Genomic DNA, 15353 nt, shown 5'->3' with positions numbered 1-15353 from the left:
AAATTATCTCATATCCCTCCTTGTGCGCACTTTCACGTCTTCAATTGGTACGCCTATTCTGATACTTCTTTTATGAGTCCGAAATTATTTTCTTCCGTTTCTCTATTGCTACACCACAACCTGAAGATAACGCAGAGTATTCCAAGCCCCGTTTCATAATCTGTTGCAAAATCTCGATACTCAACCATACTATAGACTCGAGATCCATAGACACCACACTTTAAATTTTTGAATCCACTAGGACCATTATAAAGAGCCACTTGCTCTGACTTGTTCCCAAACATGATCAATTCCAAGGCCCTGCTTGCACATGGACACTTTATCAAGGAAACATCCGACTATTTCACTTTCCTGTGCATTACATCTACACGAAGCATAAACTCTGAGTCTTCTAAAAACCTGAATATGAATTAATAAGGCCAAATATGGCACACATTCCCCAAATACTTTGCTCAAATTACCACTGATGTTTTCTTTCCTTAGTTGCAATGACCCACTAATACTCTGATAACCAGAAACCATACAAGTTGACACTATGCAATCCAATCATAGATGGTGGGGCTCTCCCACTTAGCTTGAAGCTACAATTACAAAAATTTGGATTCCACTGAGATTCTTTCTTCATTGTTGACATGATCCTGCACACGCAACTCACCAAATTTTCTCAAAATCCTTCTATTAATTTTTAATAAACACTCTGAACCACTAGCCATATTTACATATTAAATCTCTTACTGGGTAGCCAGTAGAATTCTTCGCAGAAGCTTCGTCAACACCACGCGACCGCTAACCTGCTTATAGGAGATAACCCACCTGTGGAAATTACATGCTGACATATTCAAACGTCACTGCACTGGGTGCAATTACTACGAAATTAGAAGATCATCCTGAGTCCGAGCTCATTCACCAGCTGCACTAGTCCGTTCACTCCTCATGGATGTCAACTAGAGGTGCGACAATACATTCCAATCCAAAGTCATGTTGTATCCTTCTTCATATCAAGCAACTCTCTCCTGTCACACCAAATCTTCCTCAATATAGCAGCCAATCCAAATTAAGCCCGTAGACATAGTCACTGTCCACCATGAATCCCAAATCACTTCAAACTTTCCTCAAGCCGTGTAGTTATCCTACCACGTAACCCATATGCTACTTTGTCACTCTCCCACTTTGGTCAAACCCTTCTCCTTTAAGCAACTACTCGACTTTTATTTTCTTACACTTGGCCTTCTAGGAACTTAACCACCACAAGACACCTTCCACATGTCCTTTATCATCCTTCATTGCCCAGTTGTTGCCTTACTAAAAATCCGTCTCTGTAGCACTTGAACCAATAGCTCGTTACCAGTTTTAAACCTTTCTGACGATCATCCTTCTCGAAACATCAATACTAGGAACGCTACTTAACAAGCAGAAATAATAATTCATTTACAGGAATAACAATAATTCCTTAACAAGCAGAAATAATAATTCATTAAATTTCAAAGATTTCCAATTTATCAATTAGCTTCGCAAGCTGAAATAAACTATTAAGGTATCGTGTAATTATTATTATTAAGCACGATTGCTGCCGAGGATGTACGGCCCAATCCAGAGTGTCATGTACACTGCCGAGGGATGTGCGGCGTGATCCATAGATGCATCTATCCTGCCGAGGCGTTCGACCCTCTCCACAAGAAAGGAGGACATTTTCTTATGTACCTCCGGAAGGAGAGTATATTTATTATAGGACAAATTCGGGAGGAAGAACAATTTCTTTTGATAATTAATTAATTTAAACAGAAAATCAAGCATATAAGATTTTCATCCTTTAATATCTTTATCTAACAATTCACAATATATTCATATATACATATCAATTAATATTAATTAAACGAAGAATACAATGTACACATGTAATTCATGCTTTGAGTCCTAAACTACCCGGACTTTAGCATTAATAGTAGCTACGCACGGACTCTCGTCACCTCGTGCGTACGTAGCCCCTGTAATTAGCAACAATTATTCAATTTAATCCCTATGGGTTAATTTTTCCCTCACAAGATTAGACAAGAGACTTACCTCATCTCAAAGTCCACTTTTCGATTACCACGTCGCGTTGAATTCTTGATTCGATGCTGAGATCCGAAACTATCCAAATATTATACACAATAATTAATATATGCTAAATGATTCGAAATTTATCTATTAAATAAATTACCATATCCAAAATGGTAAAATTCCTAAAATTCACCCCGGGCCCACATGCTCGAATTCTGGAAATATTCGGATGAAAACGTTACCCATAATCTTAAGAACTTAAATATATAATTTTTACCCAATTCTATAACTATTTTCGTGGTTAAAATCTCATTTTTATAAAACATCTAGGTTGTTATTCTAAATCTTTGATTTCTAAGATTTACTAGTTATAATCTACCTATAATCTATGTATTTAACTCTAGAGGTGTGGAATTAACTTACCTTTCAGTTGCTAGTTGAAACCCCCTTCTCAAAAGCTCTGAAATTGCCCAACAATGGATGAAAAATAGAAAGAAATGGACTGAGTTTTTGTTCGTTTTAAGGTTGTGCCCAGACAGGTTTTTCGCACCTGCGGAAGGAGTACCGCATATGCGGCTTTGGCACCTACGGAAATTCCTCACAGGTGCGCATTTTCCCTCTTTTCCTGGTTCTGCACCTGCGGAAGAAGAGCTCGCTTCTGCGCAAGTGCAGGTGCGCCCATTCCTTCACACCTGCGCATCCCTCCGCTGCGCACAAGACCTTCGCACATGCGCGTTCGCAGGTGCACCAAATTACTCTGCATCTGCGATGGCTGGGCAGGTTTCTCTCTTTCGCACCTACGATTGATGTCTCGCACCTGCGAGCTCGCACTTGTGGCTGTCCAAGTGCAGGTGCGATTATGACAGTAGCTGGGAGCTTTAGTCCTTGCTTAATTTCCCAAAATTAGTCCGAGCCTCGTCCGGTTAACACTCGGGACCCCCGGGGGACCGTCCGAACATACCAACAGGTTTTAAATCATAAAACGGACTCGCTCGAACTCTCGGAATGCGTAAAACAACATCGAATCTAAGAATCATACCCTAAACCAAATTGATTCAAACTTAAGAATTTCAAGTTCTTCAATTTACTTCCAATGCGCCGAAATATACTTAAACTACTCGGAATGACACGAAAATTTGCGTGCTAGCCTTAAATCACTATACGGAACTATTCCCAAACTCGAAATTCCAAACGGACTTCAATTACTCAAAATCCTACTCCAAACCAAATTTAAAGAATTTTAAACCTTCAAATAGTTGATTTTCACTATTAAGTGCCAAAACGCTCCCGGGTTATCCAAAACCCTATTCGAACATATGCCCAAGTCCAAAATCATCATACGAACCTATTGGAACCATCAAATCTTGATTCCGGGGTCGTTTTCTAAAAATGGTGACCGAAGTCAAACTTCGCCTTTTTAAGGTTAATTTAAGGAACCAAGTGTTCCGATTTTAACCCAAACGCATCCAAATCTCGAACCAACCATTCCCGCAAGTCATAAATCATTAAAAATACATTCAGGGTGTTTTATTTAGGGTAACGGGATTCTAAAATTCGAAACGACCGGTTGGGTCATTACAGTGTTGTTCTTAACTCTTCCTTGTTCTATACCTCTCTTTCCTACATTAAACTATGTCTAACGTATCATCTAAGCCTGGTGAGGGAAGTCATGTGGGCCCCTCGGTAGTGGTGTTCCCACCCATGAGGAGAGCCACCGTCGAGGATGGAACCTTCCCGCCGGTGGAGGAGATAACTCCATGCAACCTTGATTCCAGATCTGATTTCACCAAATCACCTGATGCTGAACCTGGAGCCTTTCGGTCGGTGATGACGGTGAAGGAATTGGAAGAGCTTAGCTAAGTTTGGCCTTCCCAATCATATTGAGCTAATTCCGGGTGGGTGGGTTACGGTGCAAGTTCACCGTCCTGGGTATTACGCCTTCTACGCCTACTCCTTCCAAATCAGCTATTCCCTTCCTCTCATACCGTTGGTCGAGGAGTTCTGTCGTTATTACGGTGTTTGCCCAGCTCAGCTTGCGTCGTATGTTTACAAGCTTATAAAGATGCTTACCAAATTTGCCGAGGTCGAGTTGACACTTCAACACTTAATACATCTATCCGCCCCTAGCTATTATAGGGGAACAATATTGAATCTTCGCCACCAGAGGGGCAAGTGCTTGGTGTTGAAGATGGACGAGAAAGCCAACCATCAATTCTGGTTCAAATTTATTTTTGTCAGAACCGGGGACGTGGTGACCAATGCCGACAGCTTTCCTAAAACTCAGAATTATACTCGTAAGTACCTAATTTCCCTGTTTGTAGGTATCTAATTTTTTTCTTGTGCTTGGGCCTGGGTTTTGACCTCTTGTCTTCTTCTCACGCAGCCAAGACCTCGCCTCCTCCTCTGGTCGCTCACATTTCTGACTGGGTCGATCAGCTCCTCCCTCACGTTGTAGGGATTTGTGAATGGCCTAGTTTTTTCAAGAAGTTTGGGCTTGCTCTCCCTTTGACTGGTAAGTTCTTTTTACCGTTGGTGTCTTCACTTTTTTTTTTTTTTTTTACCTTTGTTGACTTTTCCTTTCCTTGTGTTTTCATATCTTTGGCCAGGGGGTCTTCGAGAAGGTCGAGAGCTCCCGTACCCTCGTTACGGAATAGGAAAGCTACTTCATCTTTGAATCCCGCTCCTTCCTCGACTACGGTTGATCCTGCTTTTATCCCGGTCTCTCCTGTTGTTGCATCCAAAACTGTCCCTCCTTTGGACGTGGAGACTTCGGCTGTGGAGACCTTGGCTTCTCCCTTATATGCCCTTATAGACGAGGACAAAAAACCTTTGCTCGCTGATGGAGATTTGACGTAATAAGATGAGGTTCGTGGACGTCGGGGGAGAGAGGTCGGCGGCCACCGATGTAGGAGACTGCGATTTTGTCCTTTGGGAGACGTCCACAGTTTATATCTGGGAGAGCCCAGAGGCCAGTTCCGAGGCCAACTATTTGGAGGATGCGGATACGCGACCTGTGGGGGAGACGATCGCAGGTGTGGTGGGCAATGGCGGCCCTGTTCTTCCCAGACGCAAAGAGGCCTCATCCCCTGGGGTTACATCGGGCGTACCTTCTTCGACTGATGATAAAGAGAAGGTTGTTGTTGAGGATAATGTTGGATCTGATTCCGACATGGATGTAGACGAGCTGAGGATGATCGAATAGGGGCTCACTCAGCTTGAAGTGAGGTTAGAGGAGGGGTTCAAGGACTATTATGATCCTTATGGATCATAATCTTCTCGTGGATACCAAGAAGATTATCCCCTTCCTTGTCCTTCTTAGTTTTGAAGTTGAGTATATGACGCTCAAGACTGTGAATAACAACGACCTGCTGAACAACATTGTCGGCCTCTCCCTTCGAGTAAGTACATTTGTTATCCCTTATTTTCCTTAAGTTTTGTCCTTTCGTATGCCCTAACTTCATTCATTTTGTAGACGGTCGTCCTGGAGATTGAGAGTGCTCATAGTGAGCATAGGCGTAAAGATATCTCTGTGAAGTTAAAGGACAAGTACTTCATAGTCAAGTACAGGAAGCTTCGATACCGGCTCCGCAAAAGCGGCGATATGCGTCAATTGAGGGATGACTTGAAAGCGAGGGACAAGGAGCTAGGGCGGATGGTGGGGAAGTGTGATGACGTCCACAACACACCTCGATAAGAGATATGATACTGTCCTATGCAATATAAATTACCCAACTATGAGTCGGGATCAAATCCATAGAGAGTTATAAAGGGTGTTAGGAGTATATATTTGAAGAAAGCGAATGGAATAACTAAATTTGCACTTCCACAAAGAGTTTGCATTTCTACTTCTACTTTTACTCTAACAATTGTGAGTTAAGGAAAATAAACTAGAAATGAATGTTTTTGGTGTTTTTCCAAATAGTTTAAAAGCCTAGGGATGTGACCATAACCTCGGTATTCGCCTAATGGGATAGAGACGTTAACACTTGTTTTGTTGATTGGGGTGTATTATAGCTCTCAACTCTACAGTACCCACTCAATACCTCTCGGTCAGATAGTGAATTTGTCCAATTTGTCTTTCTCAAGCCCAAATGGGTATCAAACAAAATAGTTGATATGAGCTCAAGTCGGGTTCTTACTATCTCTAGTTTGAACCCTTTAATTAGGCTAATCAAACTCTCAATTAACCCATCTTTCTCAAGTAAAGACTAAGTCAAAAAGGCATGAGCCAATATTTGCAATCATTAATTCTAAAATTGAAACATAAACTAGGCTAAATAATCAACACCCAATAATAAACAAATATTAATTTAAATACCTATAAAGTTTACACACTAGGGTTGAGTCACTACCCTAGTAAACATCTAGCTACTCATAGTGAGTATTGAAGAAAATAAAGAAGAAAAGCTAATTAAACTCATAATCAAAGATTAAATTGATAAAATATAGTATTTAAGTACTAAAATAATCACAAACTTCCTAAAATGGCAAAAGGTAACGACTATATGAGCTTTCTACTTCGAAACTTGACCTAAAATTGAGAAACTCGTATATTTATAGTGGGCCAGAATTCGCTGACAAAAATGCCCCTTGGGAGGTTCTACTGCCGCACAATTCCATGTGCGGTCCGCAGATTTCTTCAGCTGGCAGGAGAGTAGGTTTTGCAGCCGCACATTTCTGGATTGCGACTGCGAAGCAACTTCTGCGGCCGCACTTCAGCAAGGCGTCAGGACTTGGTCTTTTTGCATATTCTCTGAACTTTGAATTGTTTTCATTGAAATCCATGTTTTGCGGCCGCACAATTCATGTGCAGTCCGCATATTGGTCCAAATCCTGTTGGGTTCTGTTGCTTGGTTTGCGGCCGCAGATGGAATTCTATGGTCCACACTTCTTTGCCTTGTGCTTCGAAACACTCCCTTTTGTCGGATTTCATCATGGTAGACCAAACTTCTAACATTCCTGCAATTTGCATAACTTTATTAGTTTCGGGAACGTAAATCAATACTTTCGGACTAAAACAAAAGCTAACAAGGTGCTAATAAGTAGTCAAAATCCCCACTTATCAACTCCCCCAAACTTAAGTCTTTCCTTGTCCTCAAGCAAATAAATTAGTTCCCACCTCCTAAAGTTAAGGGTCATTTCAGCGAGTCAAAGATGATCCATTCACACATCAGTTGGGACCAACAATTACCCACACTTCTCATGTATTATCAACAAGGCGACAAGCCAAATATTCATGCACATATAGTTCTAATGTGACATTTGAGCTTCAAGAATTGACTTTACTCATCAAGGACTCTTGTTCTATCATGTAGGTCATGGTGGACTCTAAACTCTTCCTCCTCTACTTTCTATTTGCCAAGATCACTTAAGAATTTAGCACTCAATCCAAAGATTTATGAAAGGCTCACTCATCTCTCATAAGAGAATGTCACAAGTACGGCTTCAAGTACCATATGTTTTCCCATCATGTTGATTGCCACTAATGTAAGTTCACTCGATTTGCCATCAAGCAGGACTTCTTTCGGGATGTAATGAAGGCTTTTGGGTTAGGGTAGAATACTATATGGGTAAGTTGTTACACGTTTCCTTAAGCACTCCACACTTTCATTTCACGGCTCACAATTGCCAATTCTTAGAGGCACTTTCTTTTCATTGGGGACTAGAGAGACTTAACATCACGCTTTCTTGATCATTTTATTCTTTTTCTCCCTTTTTTTATTTCTCAGTGTTTGGGATCATTACCTCTTTTTGAATCCATCAACCCTTCCACTTATTCACGTTTTGCATTTTTCTTTTTGTTCTTTTCTTTTTTTGCCTTCTCTTTTCATAGAGATCATTTTTTTTCTCTTTTTGTGCCTTGATACCTTTTTTCAAATTCCTCATCTCTCCCCCAAACTTTTGTTTTAAGCCATTTGTTTTACAAGAGTGTTAAGGAAAGTCTGGGTGCCAAGGTGAGCCTACAATCACTTCTCAAACCAAGAAAAACTTTGGATTTCGCCTTGAAACACATTTAGGGCAAGTTCTAGACCCTTCGCACAGATACTTGGACTAGCAAGAATTCATCTCACCCCTCACGCAATTAGATTGTAAAAAAGGATAGAGTTAAGGGCCCACAACGACCACATTCAAGTTTAAAGATCACTATGTTCCAATTAAACCACTCGATGATTGCTAAAGTCAACTCAAGAGTCACAAAGTCACTAACTAGAGCTATTTCTTTCAAAAACCTTGTCTTTAAACATAAGCACATAGTTAAGTGTGTTGGTACCAACTGAAGCATGGTTGACTCTTCGAGCATGATTTAATTAGGTCTTTTTATTCATTACTACTACTATTATTACCTAAACACAAAAACAGACCCATTCCCTTAAGAAGGTTGTCACGCCATCTATCGTTGGGACAAGTCACCCAGTTTACACAACAACTACCTTTGGAAAGAACTGTGGTGTTAAGAAAACCAAAGGTTTATTATCTACTAAAGCATAAAAATAAGCTACTGAATAAAACAAAAACTAATATGGAAAAGATAAAAAAGCTAATATGCAAAATCAAAGAAAAAAAGAAGCTAATGAGCAAAACTACTAAAGATAGAATGAATATGCATAGTAAGAGAGAGAGAAGATAGATAAAGACATATAAGAAAAAGAAAAAGTATCATCAAATTATTACAGGCCAAATGTATCAAAGTGTACCGAATATGTCAAATAAACTCCACCCCCACCCCCCCCCACCCCGAATAAAAGTAAACATTGTCCCCAATGCTTAGCAAAATAAGAGTATAAGAGGAAATGGTGAAGAAAACTCCCTATGGCTCCTTGGACATCTTTGTGTCCCAGCAATGTCATCGCCATCCGGATCAGCCAACTGGATCTTATCATCCTCGACTCTAGGTGTGGCTGAGTTGGCGAATATCTCACGCACTACCTCAGTAGTGTCGGCAGCAAGGTCTGGCTCTTCAGACTGGCCAGCCGGTGCTACAAGTGCAGATGGGGCTGAAGAATCTGGGGTAGACTAGTGCGGGTCAAGTAGCGTGTCAAAGGGAAGGTCTCCGGTTGTAGCAATTATGTGCACCTCTCTTCGGAGCTTATCCACGGACTTCTTGCTGGCCTGGGACTTTCTCATCTTTTTTACTCCCTTTCCCAGCTCTTCAATCACCGACCCGTGTTGTACCAAGGTGCTCATAATTGTCTTTTGGTTCTCCAAAATCTTCTTTAGTGTCTCATCAATGGTCGAGGGAACCTGAGCTGCTTGAGAAGTTGACTGCGCTGCAATAGTACTAGACAAGTCAGACAGCTTTGCAGTAGCTGTCGGCATCCAGTTGTTGAGACTCGCCAGTGTCTGGGAGACTCGCAGCTCAGATAGTGGGACAGTAGGCATGGGCACTGGCTTCAGAGCTTAGGTGGGGTCTGTGGAATGAGCTGTAGAAGGGGCTATAGATGATGGTGGAGGCATAGCTGCAGCACTGGAGGAAGGCTCAGCCGAAGTGGATGGAATATCAATTGCCTCAGGAGTTACCACTGTTGGCTCATCATACTGGCATGTGGTGGTAGGAGGCTGGACTTTCTTCTTTGGGTTGCTCATATCCATCAGTGAGTACCAAGTAAAAGGCTTCTTCGGCTTCACCTTTGTGTCAAAATCCTCGGCTATACCTTTGCATCGGTGAGATATTCTATAACAGTGTTGGGATACGGGTAGGATGATTCATCCTACTGTGCGATCACTGAGATATTGGCCGACATCACAACACCCACATTGATTGGGTTCCCGGCCATAATAGATGCCACAAGGACTGCTTGAGGAATAGGAAGGTGAGTTTTGTTCTGGCACGGATCCAACCTGCTGCACACAAATGTCTGCCACCCCTTTGCCTCAAAACTCAGAGTGTTTCGTTGAATGGGAACCCTGGCGGCAATCCATGGTGGTGGTGGCCCTGGTGGTTCTAGAATCTCAGCTAACCAAGGTCGGACTTCGTCCCCTAGTTCACACTTCTTCAAATACTCCTTCGGCTCAACATCTTCAAATGCCAAGTATGTGTTTAGCGTATTCTGATCAAACTACACCTTAAGGTTGCGTACTTTGGTCACCTTCGTCCGTTTCTTTATGTGAGCTGCATTGGCATAGAATTCACAGACAAGGTATTCTTTTGCATCCACTACACTCTGGGTGAACCACATCCACCCCTTGCATTCCCTGAACTATCTCAAAATGGCTGGATTATACCTCTCCAAATCCTTTAATAGAAACTGTCACTCAAGAGTTAGCGACCTCATCGACCACCACATACGGAAGCTGGTGAAGGCGGCCAGGCTGACAAAGCGGTCCTCTCAAACCTCTTTCTTCTTTGATCTTTCAAGGCTGGTAGCTGTAGCATCTCCCCCTCTGCCATCATCAGGGATATCATGAACTGGTGTATCATGTGCCTCAGGGACTGGTGTAGCCGATAGCTCAAAAGCCTTACTAGCACTCTCTGATACCTCGGAAGTGTTGTGGGATGAAGATGGCTCACCCCTGAGCTGGTATCTCCCTTACAGCCTCGATTGTATGGCCGGCTGGTCCTAAACAGAGACTGAATTGTCCTCTGACACTTCCCTAGACGGGACATATGAGCCGGTCTCGTAGAGTTTTGCACCTCTCCCTCTTCCTGCTGGTGTTTGTTTTTTATTGTCTTTTGCTGGCCAAGGGGCAAGGAACTTTTTCATCGGCCCCAAGACGGTTCACCTCTCCCTTTTAAAGTGTCGCCTCATCCTCTGGATTGAACCATTGTCTGTATCAAGCAAAGGCGATTGTTAGTTGCAATTCAATGTTCAAACATACACAGGAAACATGCAAGTAAAGGATAAACCAAAGGTCATAGTGAGGGTGTACAATTAGATCATGCTTGCAGGGAAAGTGATTTGCGGTCCGCACAATTTCATTTACGGCCGTAGATGGGGACTTGTGGACCATACATTTTTGTTGTGCAGCCGCAGAAGTGAAGTGCGATCCACACAGTTTGACTTACCAACTCTCTGATGACAGAGAATTGGCTAATGTGCAGCCGCAACAGGATTTTTGCGGTCTGCACAATTAAGCGTGTGGTCGCACATTGGAGTCTCAGAGTAAGGACTCTCTGATGACAGTAAATGTGTCGTTCTGTGGCCTTGATAGGAATTCTGCGGTCCACACATTTTAACTTACGGTCGCAGATCCCGTCTTCACTAAGTTGCCCTAAATTTGACATCAGCGGACCGCATAAATTCAAGTGCGGCCACAGATTTCAAAATTTACGTACAGATCAAACTTTTCTTTCTAAGTTTTACAATTTCCTGCACAATTAGACATGTCAACCTTGAAAAATAGTGAATTATACTAACTAGTCCTCATAGAACATGTATTAAGTTAACCCAGTTCAGATTTAACCCAATTGACATAGAATTGAAACCTAATGATAGATGACCTAAAAAGAACTAAAAATCTACAAATTAAACTAAAACAAAAAGTAACATGAAATTGAAGCATACCAGATGAAGTGAGTGTAATGAGCGAACGATCAAAGTAGCTGTGTGTGTGGATAGATGAAATTTTCAAGAAAATTCAACATAGCACAATTGTTTTTGTTCAGAGAGTGAAAAGCGTAAAAATGGTTCCTCGCAAAAGGAATATAACCAATTGATCGGCCATGTTCCTCTATTTATACCAATTGTTTGCTAAGGGGAAGAAGGATGAGTGCGGCCTCACATTTTCATGTGCGTTCCGCACTCTGTTATCTGGGGACCTCATCTCAGCTTTTCATCTATGGTCCGCACATTTTCATGTGCGGTCACAGATCGACTTCTGCACTGACAGGCTAAAACTTTAGAGAGTTGGTATTTTCATTATCTCGATTGTGCGGTACGCAAGATAAATGTGCGGCCGCAATGATCTTTTGCTATAGCACCAACAAATATGCGGTCCACACAATTAAAATACGGTCTGCATTCCTTAGAACACTTAGCCATAATTTCGTCCACAATTTCTGTAAGTCACATTCACCCCTGTAGCACACTTCAAATCAGGTTAGAACAAAAAAAATTACACCTAACTACAAAAGAAAAAGGAAAAAACATGGGTTGCCTCCCAAGAAGTGCCTGATTTAACGTCATGGCACGACGTAGAATACCCTCAAGTGAAATGAATGACCGTCACGTCGTGGCTATCTCTAACTTTTCCCAAGTAGCGCTTCACCCGGTGACCATTGACTCGGAATACTTCATTATATTTGTTCTTCAAGTATAAGCACCAAAAGGTGTCACACCCACAATTTCAAAAGTACCACTCTATTTAGATTTTAGCTTCCCGGGAAACATCCTCAACCTTGAATTGAACAATAATACAAGATCACCCACCTTGAACTCTTTGTTCCAAATGTATTTTTCATGAAGATATTTCATTTTTCTTTGTACAAGGACGAACTTTCATAAACATGGTACCAGAACTCATATAATTCATGCAAATGTGCAACCCTCAAGTTAGTGGCTACATCCCAATCAAGATTCAACTTCTTTAGAGCCCATATGGCCTTATGCTCTAGTTCCACTGGAAGATGACAAGCCTTCCTGCACACCAACTGGTATGGAGACATTCTGATATATGTTTTGTAATTCGTCCAATAAGCCCATAATGCATCATCAAGCTTCTTGGACCAATCCGCCCGATTAGCATTCACTGTTTTGGACAAGATACTCTTTATCTCCCAGTTGGAGACTTTCACTTGCCCACTAGCTTGTGGGTGATAAGGAGTCGTGACTTTGTGAGTAATACCATACTTGCCAAGTAAAGTGTCGAAAGACTTGTTGCAAAAATGTGACCCCCCATCGCTTATAATTGCACGTGGAGTACCAACCTTGTGAAATTATTCTTCTTCAAGAAAGCTACCACACTTCTCGCCTCATTGTTAGGTAAAGCAACAGCCCCAACCTATTTGGACACATAATCCACCACGACCAAGATGTAGGTGTTTCCACAAGAACTCACAAAAGTGCCCATGAAGTCAATACCCCACACATAAAAAATATCAATCTTCAAAATGGTAGTGAGAGGCATTTTATTTTTCTTTGAGATTCCCCTGGCCCGTTGACATTGATCACATCTTTTCACTAACTCACTTGCATCCTTGTAAAGAGTGGGCCAATAGAAACTATAACTAAGCACTTTGTTTTTCGTTCTCCCTCCACCGTGATGACCACCATATGGCGAAGAATGACAAGCCCCAAGAATTTCACCTTGCTCTTCTTCCGGTACACATCTTCTAATCACCCCATCCGTGCAAATACGGAAAAGGTATGGTTTATCCCAATAATAATCTTGACAATCTCGTTCGAGTTTCTTCCTTTGGTTTGAAGAGAACTCATCCGGGATGATTCCACACACAAGAAAATTTGCTAGATTCGCGAACCATGGCACCTCTTTCATTGAAATTGCCAAGAGTTGCTCATCGGGGAAAGAGTCATTGATTTCAAGGCCATCATGCGGCCTCCCCTCCTCCTCCAAACGAGACAAGTGGTCCGCCACTCGGTTTTCACTACCTTTTCTATCTTGGATGTCAATATCAAACTCTTGTAACAAGAGCACCCATCTCATCAACCGAGCTTTGGAATCCTTTTTGCTTATAAGATAACGAATCGTCGCATGATCCATGTGGACAATGACTTTTGCACCCATCAAGTACGTGCGAAAACTTCTCAATTGCAAACACAATAGCAAGGAGCTCTTTCTCCGTAACTGTATAGTTGATTGGGGCACTATTCATGGTCTTACTAGCATAGTAAACCGGATAAAAAATCTTGTTAATGCGTTGCCCCAAAACAGCCCCAACAAGATTTTTCATCCGGTTTACTATGCTAGTAAGACCATGAATAGAGCCCAAGTTAACTATATCATTACGGAGAAAGAGCTCCTTGCTATTGTGTTTGCAATTGAGAACTTCCGCCCGTACTTGATGGGTGCAAAAGTCATTGTCCACACGGATCATGTGGCGGTTCGTTATCTTATGAGCAAAAAGGATTCCACAGCTCGGTTGATGAGATGGGTGCTCTTGTTGCAAGAGTTTGATATTGTCATCCAAGATAGAAAAGGTAGTAAAAACCAAGTGGCGGACCACTTGTCTCATTTGGAGGAGGAGAGGAGGACGCATGATGGCCTTGAAATCAATGACTCTTTCCCGATGAGCAACTCTTGGCAATTTCAATGAAAGAGGTGCCAACAGCTCAGGGACGAGCCGTCTTCATCCCACAACGCTTTCGAGGGATCGGAGAGTGCTAGTGTCACGACCCAAAATCACGTGACCGACACCCGGCACACTACCCGACCCGAGCGGACCAAACCATGTGATGCACCCAAATCATATGCATGAAAACCAATTTAACTGCGGAAACTCCTTGAAAATCATATACATATTCAAGTTAAATGATAAAATATTTTCCAATTCAAAATCACACATGACATCTTTCATGATAATAACAATGAGACTACGTAAAATAAATATACTTTCATGTATGTCGTGTACAACCCCGTTACTACAACCTTTCACAACTATCTATGGAGCCTCTATACCAAAGGGCTGAGTACACCACAACGGTAAGCAGGGCCTTGGAGGGGGCCCCCTAAGGGTTGAGTACACCACAACGGTACTCAATAAGTGTGATAGACTCTCTCCAACTTAAGTTCTTGGGATAAACTTTATACAAACAATGCACCAATATTTGATATAAACGATAAGAAATTTTATCAATTCATGACCCTTGTTATTTTAAATAACAACCAAGTGAAATATAACCCACAATATAAACTTTTAAAACATTTACATCAATCCAAGATTTTGGATAAAATCATACAAAATCATTCCATTTGCTTTAAGTCATCGAAATAACTTTCGGCTCCTTAGGCATAAATATAAGAAAATTATCCTTACCTTTCACTGGGAATACTATACCATCACCGACATAAGAAGGTCAACTAGGTTATGTACCTAGCAGAAAATATCATATACCCTACTTGCTCAGGTCGTCTCATCGTAGTATCGTACGAATCGACTCAGTCATGCTAATAATAGCACAAATAGTACTCTCTCGAGGGAGAGCACTCTGCCGTAGTCTATACCACAAAGTGGCCATCTACGCCTACACTGGCACGTGTAGTTTCATGACAACAAACACAATATATCCGAACTCAATCTCGGTGAACACAAGTAACTCCCAAAACATTTGATACTTCAAAAATAGATTCATAGCATAGTAGCTTCAAAGGATCTATTTTTATCAACTCATATCATTTATAGAAAAATCTAAATCATT

Source organism: Nicotiana tomentosiformis, chromosome 3 (assembly GCF_000390325.3).
Source record: "Nicotiana tomentosiformis chromosome 3, ASM39032v3, whole genome shotgun sequence".
NCBI classification, from domain to species: Eukaryota; Viridiplantae; Streptophyta; class Magnoliopsida; order Solanales; family Solanaceae; genus Nicotiana; species Nicotiana tomentosiformis.
This window is presented reverse-complemented; position numbering follows the sequence as displayed.